Here is an 11088-nt window from a genome sequence, read left to right as displayed (position 1 = left end):
GCAGGGTGGAGGTTTGTTGTGTTTTATGATGACAGCTGGTTGTGCCTGTGTCGATGATAGCCGTGTGTTGGTTAAATGGGGACCACTTGAGGACCTGCAACCAACCTGTCTGCATGCTAGACAAACAGGAGCTAAACCTAAAGGTGTGGTTTGGGGTGTGATATCGTGTGACAGCAGGAGAACGAGAACTCTTATGGTTATCCCACACACCCTGACAGCAATTTTTTTCACCAGTCTGGTGATTCGACCTGTTTGGCTACCGTTCATGAACAGCATTCTAGGGAGTGTTTTCGAATTGGATAACGCTCACCCACATACCACTGTCGCAACCCAACATGCTCTACAGTATGTCGAAATGCTGCCTCGTCCTGCTCGATGGCCAGATATGTCTCCAAGAGAGCATGTATGGGACATCTTTTAACCAAGGGAGCTTATACTGATGTTGACGAAGAAAAAACGAAACCACAGATATTGGATACGGAAATGGGCATCTCGTAGGAATCGTTTGGGAACCAAATACGCTAATAAGGTGTTATCTTACTAGGATGACTTGTCGTTCGAAAATCATTTTCGAACGAGTAAAATAAATTTTCTAATCTTTTTGAGCCATATTTCTGGATCTGCACAAATGTGTAATTCACCTACGTGAGAGACCGTACCAGCTTTCATTAAATTACAAGTAATACTGAAATATGTAGCAACTGGAGTCACTGATATGCAGGTATTGGATTCCGAAGAGCACTATTTTTAAATTCTTATGTTATGTACAGTACACTGAAGGTACACCGGAAACTAAGGTTTTTACCTCAACAGTTCAGCTTTGTTTTTATTTTCAGGATTAGTAAAGGTTATAATCGGTCACAGGGGCTGTAAATATACGTTTGTTTCAGCAGTGTGGTACTTAATTTTGTAACCAAACAATATAGTATTGAGCAGAACAGTCATTACTCAATAACAGCGCTAATATCAGACTGCTACGTTTAAATAGGACTTTAATGAGGGTCAAGAGTAGTTTTAAATCTCTAACACCACAAATAAATCTTAGTTTACTGTGACAATTACACTCATAAACCAAAGCAAAAAATTATTATATTTTTTTCTTAAATATAGTATTCCTTTACAATACTGACTGTTTTGTAGTAATACGAACCTCAACAAGTTCACACTCTGTTTCAATTCTTTTTAATCCATTTCGTCACTTCAAACGATGATGTGTTACTCTGCTACAAGTAAGTGATTACAAGGAGTTGCTGAATGTTAGTGTGATATTCCTGTCGTACTGTTTAAGAACATTTGGCCATTTCAGGAAGTATTTATTTATTTAGTTGAAGACTAAGCCCTTTAATTTGGAATGACGCAAATTTTCCAAATATGTAAACAAACGTTTCTGGATCTGTGCCGTCGATCGGACCACAGCAGGATGAGAGCAGTTCCACCTATTTCCAGTTTCTGAAGCTTGTGGGCCATGGTGGGGAAAGTGACATCAGCAAGTAAGTAGGCTCTCATTCATCTTTCGCAACTTACTCGTAAGTTTGCAAGGTTGTGTACACGTTGGGTGCCTTCACATGTAAGTTGACTTATGCGAATGGTGGTGGGGGTATGCACATGTAAGAAATTCCTGCCAATGGAAACCTGGCTATAGATTATGACGTAACGGTGCTTTCATTGATCGGTAGCGATGTAGGCAGTAGGTGTTACCTCTGGTTGTTTGATTACCTGTGGCAGAAGTTTTGTTTACTGCGTTGATAGTTCGGTGATAATTAGAATGGGCTAAACTTTGCTTATAATTTATTTTTACATTATTTTTTAGTGTTAGGTTCATTGTTATACTGTGTTTGCAGCTAGGATAAGTTATATTTTTGCATTAATGAACTAAAAATTGTCGTTTGACAATGTACCCCGGTTGGAAGATTTAATGGTCCGAAAGACTCCCGTAGCAAGCAGCTTGCGAAGTGGAGATTCGTGAAAAACACTGTTTAGAGCAAGTATATATTCTGGTTCCGATTATAAGCGATAAACTTTGGTATTAGGGTTTCCGCATTTATCGGTTTTGTTGCCACAAGTGGAGTGGGAATGCGGTGTGAGCATCCGTGGGATGCTGTACGTCTAATTGCGACGAGGACCAGCGGCAACATCTGAAGCGGACACGAAGTATTACGCAAAAGTCAGCGAGCCCTGAAGGTATTCCACATATTAATCTAGCAGAACCCCTGCTTTTAAATTTAAGCTATTAGATTAGTTGGCGAAGTTCTTCGAATAGTGAAAATTATACATTCACATATAGGGTTGCATTTTGTTTTGTATATGCAACTTATGCCATCGTAACAGAAATTATACCTCTTCCCGTTTTTACGTAGACCTGTATTATGCTATTTAAAAATCAGTAATGTTTTATGGCACACACTGGGCATTGCTTGTAGACGCCATCACTAGTGCACTTTTACCTGATGCTGTGACCCAAGAGCCGCAAGCTATTTATAGAGCTTTTTAAAATATTTTCTTCCATTTTTTAGTTTTCAAACAGTGAATTATAGTGGTGGTAATATCTAGTCGAACATAGTTTTAATTAGTGGTAATTGCTTTTCACATCCAGGCAATGCACAGCATTGAAGGGGTATCCACGCCTTTTCCTGTCAAAATATTTTTTCGTAACATGAGATGATTTACATAAGAAATTTTCTACTTTCAGCTATTTGTATATGTATCAGGAAAATACTGTGATGGCCTTTAATATATTTCAAGGGTGTGCTGTGGAGAACAGCCTGGAAACTTAATTTCTATGCTTCAGTGTTTTTCATTTGTGTTCATTTTTTGGTTGCTTCTTAACTGACATAAGTATAAATATTTGAGGATTTAATATATTCCATTTTGAAATTTTTTGGTTTTTTCCCCTCCATCTGATACAGGTGATTGTGTGTGTGTGTGTGTGTGTGTGTGGGGGGGGGGGGGGTGTTTTGGACTGTGAACAAAATAGCAAACTAAAAGTATGATGAAACTTCCTGGCAGATTAAAACTGTGTGCCCGACCGAGACTCGAACTCGGGACCTTTGCCTTCCGCGGGCAAGCGCTCTACCATCTGAGCTACCGAAGCACGACTCACGCCCGGTACTCACAGCTTTACTTCTGCCAGTATCTCGTCTCCTACCTTCCAAACTTAACAGAAGCTCTCCTGCGAACGTTGCAGAACTAGCACTCCTGAAAGAAAGGATATAGCGGAGACATGGCTTAGCCACAGCCTGGGGGATGTTTCCAGAATGAGATTTTCACTCTAAAGGTCCCGAGTTCGAGTCTCGGTCGGGCACACAGTTTTAATCTGCCAGCAAGTTTCATATCAGCGTACACTCCGCTGCAGAGTGAAAATCTCATTCTAAAAGTATGATGTTTGTACAGTCTTTAACCATTCTAGCATTGAAAGAAGGTGTTTTGGAGTGAAAGCAGTAGGGGTGTGGGGGAGTGCATTTTAGATTATAATTTTCTCTATGAAACACAGCAAGTATGTTGGACAAAAGTTCTACTAAAAAACAAAGTCAAATTTTACATTTCATTTGAAATAGGCTGTATTTCTGTTGAAATATAGCTACACCTGCTGTGGTGTTCTTTTCAACAGGGAATGAGGTACCTTTTAACTCCTGAATATTTCTGTGGATGGAAATACAGCCAAATTTTTGAGAAACAGATTAGGTCACATGAATTTTACTTAGTAATTTTTTGTTTTTCTCTTCTACTTTCCTTGCAAAGAAGTCTTTGTTGCCGTTTTCTGCAAACTCCCCGGGTGTGAAAAATTATTAATTTATAGTCCTTAAATTATTATTAGTCAATTCATATATTTGTAATCATATTTATCTTTAAAAGAACTTCAGTGTTTTACCTCTCAGAAGATTCAACCAATATAACTTCTCGTGCAGCTTTGGATTGATTGAATTTTTTTTTTATTTTTATTAATTTTATGTATATATAAAAGGCACGTAGGAATCATGGCCTAAGTTCAATGGTACAGAATTTTATTGAAAAAGCCCAAACACATTTTGAAAAAGAAAACCTGAGGGTCAATATTAACAAAACTAATTTAATTTATTTTAAGACAAGTGGCTCAAATAAAAATTCTGTTGTAAATGAGAACATTCAGGAAAATACCTGTTCAGAATGTAAATTTCTTGGGATATATATAGATGACAGACTTTCGTGGAATCAGCAAATAGATCATGTCTGTGGTAAAATAACATCTAGTCTGTATTTACTACATCTACATGACTACTCTGCAATTCACATTTAAGTGCTTGGCAGAGGGTTTGCAGAACCATAATCATACTATCTCTCTACCATTCCACTCCCGAACAGTGCGCGGGAAAAACGAACACCTAAACCTTTCTGTTCGAGCTCTGATTTCTCTTATTTTATTTTGATGATCTTCCTACCTATGTAGGTTGGGCTCAACAAAATATTTTCGCATTCAGAAGAGGAAGTTGGTGACTGAAATTTCGTAAATAGATCTCGCCGCGACGAAAAACGTCTTTGCTGTAATGACTTCCATCCCAATTCGCGTATCATATCTGCCACACTCTCTCCCCTACTACGTGATAATACAAAACGAGCTGCCCTTTTTTGTACCCTTTCGATGTCCTCCGTCAATCCCACCTGGTAAGGAGATGAGTTCAATATCTAGATATTAAAACAATAAAAATAGCGTTTTTTGAGTTGGTGTAGCCCCATCTCTCTCATGGAATTTTATTGTGGGGTGGGTGTAGCCAGTAAAATATAAGAAGGGTATTTGTATTGCAGAAAAGAGTAATAAGAACTATGGCAAAAGAAAGACCCAGAACTTCATGCAAAAACCTGTTTATTAATTTTAATATTATGACTATCTATGCAGTATATATGTTTCAATCAATATTATTAGTGAAAAAAGACAAAAAAGTGACAAACAGGAATATGGAAATCCATGATTACGATACAAGGCACAAATCAGACTTTCATATAGTGAGCAGAAGATTGAATCTAACAACAAATACCCCATTCATTAAGGGAGCAATATTTTATAATTCTCTGCCAAACAACCTGAAACAGCTTTCTGGCAGAATTTTTAAAAATGAGTTAAAAATGCCTTATATTGAAGTGCCCATACAGTATGGTGCTGACATGATTTGACCTCAGGAATGCTATGTTAAATATACTTAAATGATCTTTTACTTAATAGCATGTAATCTATATATATTGTGTATCAATAATTTAAATGTAATTACTGTAACATTGCCCATGCATGTTAAATACATGTTTCGAGCTGTAAGAGAAATAAATATATACCCATTGTTAATTTTGGCCCACCTTTGGAAGTGTTATTATTCAATTCAACATACAAAGAAACATCATCAGATTGTTTCTTTAATCTTCTGTGAAACCATATGAATGAATATCCAAAAGCTTTTGTGACGTTTGCTTTATTAAAAGCTGTGGCTCTTGGTAAGCTAGTGTTTTCATATGTGAGCTGTTTGTACCAGCTCATGAAATCCTTGACCCAGTCTATTTCAGCTTTTTTTTTCATACCAGTTTCTTTGTGTGTACTGTTACCTGTATCAATACTTTGTGAGGGGTGTGGCAGAAGGTACATCCCACTGTACCAGTTGCTAGGGCATTCTTGTTCCATTCATGTATGGAGCATGTGAAGAATGACTGTTTACATGCCTCTGCACTTGCTAAAATTAGTCTGTGTCCTCACAATCCGTATGGGAGTGATATGTAGGATATTGTTGTATATTCCTAGAGTCATCATTTAAAGCCAGTTCTTGAAGCTTTGTTAGGCATAGTCCGTATCAGTTCAGGCAGGCTAGGAAAAAGATCTTACCTTCATAGTCTCTGATGTTATTGAATTTAACATATGTTAAAATGAAGGACTAAGTAAGGAACACACATTTTTTTTTTTATTTTCTCAAAAAAAAAAAAAAATTATGCTCAGAGATCAGCCCTCCAAAGATGACACTGCGCATACCATTTTGATGATGCGAATTTTTGAAAAAAAATTTAAGATGCTGTATCTCTGGAACAGTTCTAGATATTTTGATTTTTTTTGTTTTTTTGTTTTGAAAGATAATTGCTTTATGATTACAAAGAAATCCTCCATTTGGACTTACCTGTCAAAGTTTTTACTACAGCATTCTGAACTTTTTATAATTTATGGATTTTTTTTTCAGAAATAGCAGTCCTTAAAATTTGGATTTTTTTTTCTGTTGATTAGTACCATATAGTTCTACATTGCTTGAAAGGAAAGCTTCCACTTTTAGGTTGAGCAGGTTTTATAAACAATTGAAATTTTTGCCATACATAAAACTGTTTCATTACCACATTATCACATAACATTCTCATAAAAAATCAAAACCTAGCCTTATTTGACATAATTTTAGTTTTGATAGATGAGTAAGAGACTCGTTTTTCAACCTTTTTAAATGGTTACAAAATTTATGTGAAAGGTCCAAAGATTTCGAGGTTTCAATTTATGCAACTTCTGTGCACTCTGTTTTGTGCTGAAATTAGCCAGTCAATGAACTAAAAATGTGTACCACTGCTTCAGTATCTTCCTTTGATATAGAGTGATGCATTCCTGTTGAACCAATAGGAACTGGAGCACTTACAGTCTTCAAGTCATTGTGAATAGGAAGTGAGCACTGATGGCATTGTTGCTGTCCTTCAACTGGAAACCTATATCCATCAGCTGGTCCATGTGGTAGCATAAAGTTCACTACAGTTTTGTTTAACTCTTAACTGGTGTCTATAATTTCTGCAATCCACCAATCACTGTCATACACACATGCCAAAACCATCCCCCTTCTCAAATTGTGAATCTGAATATTACCCTGCTGTTTCTGAGGTGTTGGCAAAATGAACGAAATTTCTTCTAAAGTGCATGCAATATGAGTTTGCCCATCACTTTGAGTCCAAGAATGTGTCTTCTGAATTTCTTTGACAGGAATAGTTTGTTTGGGCCATTCACCTTTTTTATGCTCACAGAATTCTTCGATGTTTTTCTTTGGACTAAATAATGAGGGCTGTGGATGTGTAAGATTTCAGGACTCTTGTAAAATCCTTAGCATTCTGAATCGCAGCTGTATTTGGTGTGGAATTTCTCAAACCTTCTGGGAATCTAATTTTGGTCTTAAATAATTCCCAAGGTTGTAAGCTTTCTAATAAAATAAAAATGTTAATAAGTTTTCTGTGGAGGGACACAGATAAATCGGAAATAAAAGAAAGCTTTTTACTGTGATGAAAAATGTTTCATTCCTAGTAAGTGAATCTGGGCCTGATGCCTAGTGCCTCAGATTTTCATGATTCTTTTTTTGTTGCCTTTTCCATCTTAATAACCATTGTAAAATTTCTTCCATGTGTTTCATATAGTTTTTGAAGGAAAAACTGTCTGAAACTTTCCATTCAAATTACATTACTGTAGGGAAAAACCCAGAAGTTAGCTAATTTTCGACAAATAACTGCCATAATTTTTCCAGTTAACAGAAAACGAATGTCTCTTTATGGGGAAAAATAACTGTGCTCGACTTCTGGTAATGTAGAAAATCAATTTAAATTGTTATGGCTAAACAGTGATTTCTTAAGTATTCAAAATACTTTTATGCAGAGCTGTTATCAGGCCAGTTTTTTAAATTGAAACTCAAATATGATGCCATTAAAAACAGACAGCCTGGGTTTTGACAGACATAGGGTTATCATTTGTATAGTAAAGTATCTGTAACATTGTTCAGAAGGTTTTTTAAAGCACATTATGTAGACTGCTAAGCTTTAGTGCGTGCATCATGTTTTGTTGAAATAATAAAAGTTCAGAGCCAAAAGTTATGATTTTAACTGAAATGTTTTCATTACTAATAGTAACTTTGTTCAGGAGTATCAAATGAGCATATTTAAATCACAATTATTCTGCACAGATAGATGTTTAAATTTAAATTGTATATGTTCAGCAGTGAAGATTGTTGGAGTTCTCAAGTGAAAGTTTTAATAGCATATCTGTTTTGAATCCACAGTGATAAATTAGATTATGTTAACTTCATATTGTGTTCATTAAAGTAATATATTCTTCCTAATGTGCTTGACTCAGGTAGACCAACAGGACATAAAATGTTTTCCAGTGGCACAAAACGAGAATCTTCCTTCTCAGGCCAAAAGAATAACACTGATGATGGTCTAGATGGGTGTAGAAAAAGTAGTTCACGATCGCCTTCTTAATCACATACACTCCTGACAAAGGCAGAGTACCACCTGTCGTCATATACAGCTGCCACAAAAGAGTTTTGTTGAGGATGGGTATATTTTCATTGTGTGCCATTTTCATTGATTGAGAAAGTCAAGGAAGGCTTTCAAGAACTAGTTACTTCTCTGATTTTTAATGAATCACAGGAAAGTGGTTTGTAATTGTAAAAATTCCTGGTACCCCAGGTATTGTGTGTGTTGTCAAAGATCTCTACATTGATTTTCTCTAAGAAATTGAAAAGTATATTTGTCAATATTAGCCTTGTAGAAATTGTAAACACCAGATGCAGCAGTTTTTTGCACATCATCCTCTAGTTGAAGATTAGCTTTTATCAACACATTTTACAGTTCCTTCCAATCGCATCACACACAGATTTACCCTGGCTAGTAGCAAAAAAGGAAAGCAGAGAGTGAATGGAAAAATCATTTTTGTGTTCACACTCAATTTAAAACTATTTCAATTTTTATATTCAGCAGCACATCCATCGGTGAAATAATGCAGTTTCTTGACTCGTAAGTAGTGTTCAGCCAACCACTTAACCATTTCTTTCTGCACAGCATTTACAAGTCCTACATCATGATCCATATCATCACTTCTAGAGCGATGATTTGGTATTATCAAATTATTTTCCTCATTTATTATGTAAACACAAATGGGACAGATTGTACAGCTGCTTCTTGTCCAGTGGTAATTCAGAATTTCATTCTGAATTAGCAAACTTGAATAATAGAATTGCTTTTTCTGGGATTAGATTCTCTTTCAAATTTTCAACGGCCCTTGCCTGACTCTTAGATATAAACGAGTGTGGTTTAAGAGCCGGTAATTTTGTTCCCAACAAATCAGTGTATTCATCAACAGTTGTAGACTGTTTTACCAGTTTAGTCTGATGGTGTGTGTTAGTCCACTGGCTGTACTCAATTTGATCATCAGCATCTTTGTAAGATAATTTTGCTTTCAAAAATTCCAACAATTTGTCATCACTGCGACAATCATCACAGTGATTAAGCGTACAGTCATAGTTTTCAGAGTCACATACAAGAAATTTTCCAAGTTCTTTATGTGTTTCTTGAATGTGTGTGTTCTGCATCCAAAAGCATTTTACATTTTGGTGGACACACACACACACACACACACACACACACACACACACACACACACACAGAATGAATGCCAGTAGCACCAGCTAAAATACACCATTTCGGGCTCAGTGAACAAAATACAGAGAAACCAATGTTAATGTTTGGGTTGTACCATTTACAGCAATAAAATAATTTCCTTAGGTTGCAGAGGATGAGTCTTTTTTGCCAATACTTTAAAACTTCATCAATGATTGTTTTACCTCTTTTTGACTTAGGAGTTGATAAAGTATCTATCTCTGTATTCAGTATCCTTGCCTATTGAAGTACATACTCACTAGCATTGAATTCTGACATTATTTTTTCATTTGCCCATGGGGGAGGAGCTAAGGTGAAAACTTGAATTTCTTAATCTCCTTACACCAACCACTTTTTCTTTCATCAACAGTGTAATAGCGTCAGTATCTTTGGCTTTCCTCACAATTTCATAATCCATTTTATCCTCCCTACTGTCAGATTTCAACACTGCAATCCAATGGCTGGTACACTTACTGTCATATGGCATGAATGTCTGGGAGACCCCAAAGGGCATGTTTGACTTCTTAATTGGAAAGGTTTTCCTTATCCTGTGCACCTGCAGGCACCTTTCTTCATGAAGTATGAAACTGTGTGCATACATGTATCTGTTAAGTGTAGGTGACTGTAGTGTGTGTGTGTGTGTGTGTGTGTGTGTGTGTGTGTGTGTAGTGTCACGTTTATGTTGGAGATGATGATTGAAGGGAGAGGGTTAAACCCGGTGTCGGCACATAGCCTACTCCTCTTGAAGAGCACCAAGGGGACTGCCAAGCTTAATGTTTCCATCCGATGGATGGATCACCATTAACTCACGCCCTCACTTCAGGAGACATTGTGGAGAGGTTTATTGTTTAAGCTAGGACATTGGTGCAAAGTCTGGTGATCAGAAACTTTGCACCACTGCCTCTCCTTCCTCTGCCAGCCACATACTGGCAGTTAAAATTTCTTCCACCAACGAAATTCGAACCGGCTTACATTTTGTAATTTTCTTTGTGACTTTACTACTTAAATAAATACAGTCTCGTTAACGTCTGGAAAAAAAACTGAATAAAAAACTTCATATACACTTGAGGTATCTGTATTTCTGTAGGTAAATGACCGCTTTAAGTTCTTATGTATCGGCAGATATACCAATTTTCATGAAAATCTGAGCTGGAGGGTTACAAATCCTAGAATTATTTGGTGGTTTGATGTGGAGTGACCATTTTGGAAATTGAGAATACTGCATCTACCTGACTGCCTTGATCCATGGCTTTCAGGCAGTCATACGAGAAAATTGAGAGTTGGGTTTGACTCAATTTGTGTGTGCAAAATTCTGTGCTTCTTGGCATACAGAAAATCATTCTGTTGGAGATAACTCATTATGTTTTAGCTCAGTATATCTTCTAAGTTTCTTCAAGAAATTGATTTCGGGGATGTTTGACAGAATTTTTATGGATCACTTGTGCTACCCTTCTTGTAGACAAGTTTGATCTGTCCTTTTTTTCAGCTACTGGGCACAGTTTTTTGTTCTAGAGATCTGTGATGATTATAGTTAACATAGGGTCTAACTCAGTCACAGGTTGTGTATAGAATCTTATAGAGATTCCATCGGGCCCCTAGGTTTTGTTCAGTTTTAACAATTTAAAGCTGTTTCTCAACGCCACTTACACTAATAACTGTTTATCTCATCTTTTCAGTAGTACGAGAATT

The 11088-nt window shown here is 36.5% G+C and overlaps 1 protein-coding gene across 3 annotated transcripts in view; it reads left to right on the top strand.

Moving 5' to 3' along the window:
- The first annotated feature begins 1704 nt into the window (after positions 1-1704).
- The window catches only part of LOC126183328 (uncharacterized), a 191109-nt gene continuing 181725 nt past the window's right edge, over positions 1705-11088 (top strand). For all 3 annotated transcript variants that reach the window (XM_049925192.1, XM_049925191.1, XM_049925193.1), the window contains exon 1: positions 1705-2181. The gene's annotated coding sequence lies outside the window, so the exon portion shown is untranslated. The remainder of the gene's footprint in view (positions 2182-11088) is intronic.

This window comes from Schistocerca cancellata, chromosome 4 (genome assembly GCF_023864275.1).
Source record: "Schistocerca cancellata isolate TAMUIC-IGC-003103 chromosome 4, iqSchCanc2.1, whole genome shotgun sequence".
In the NCBI taxonomy this organism is placed as follows: Eukaryota; Metazoa; Arthropoda; class Insecta; order Orthoptera; family Acrididae; genus Schistocerca; species Schistocerca cancellata.
Note: the sequence above shows the minus strand (reverse complement) of the source record. Positions and strands in the feature narration are given on the sequence as shown.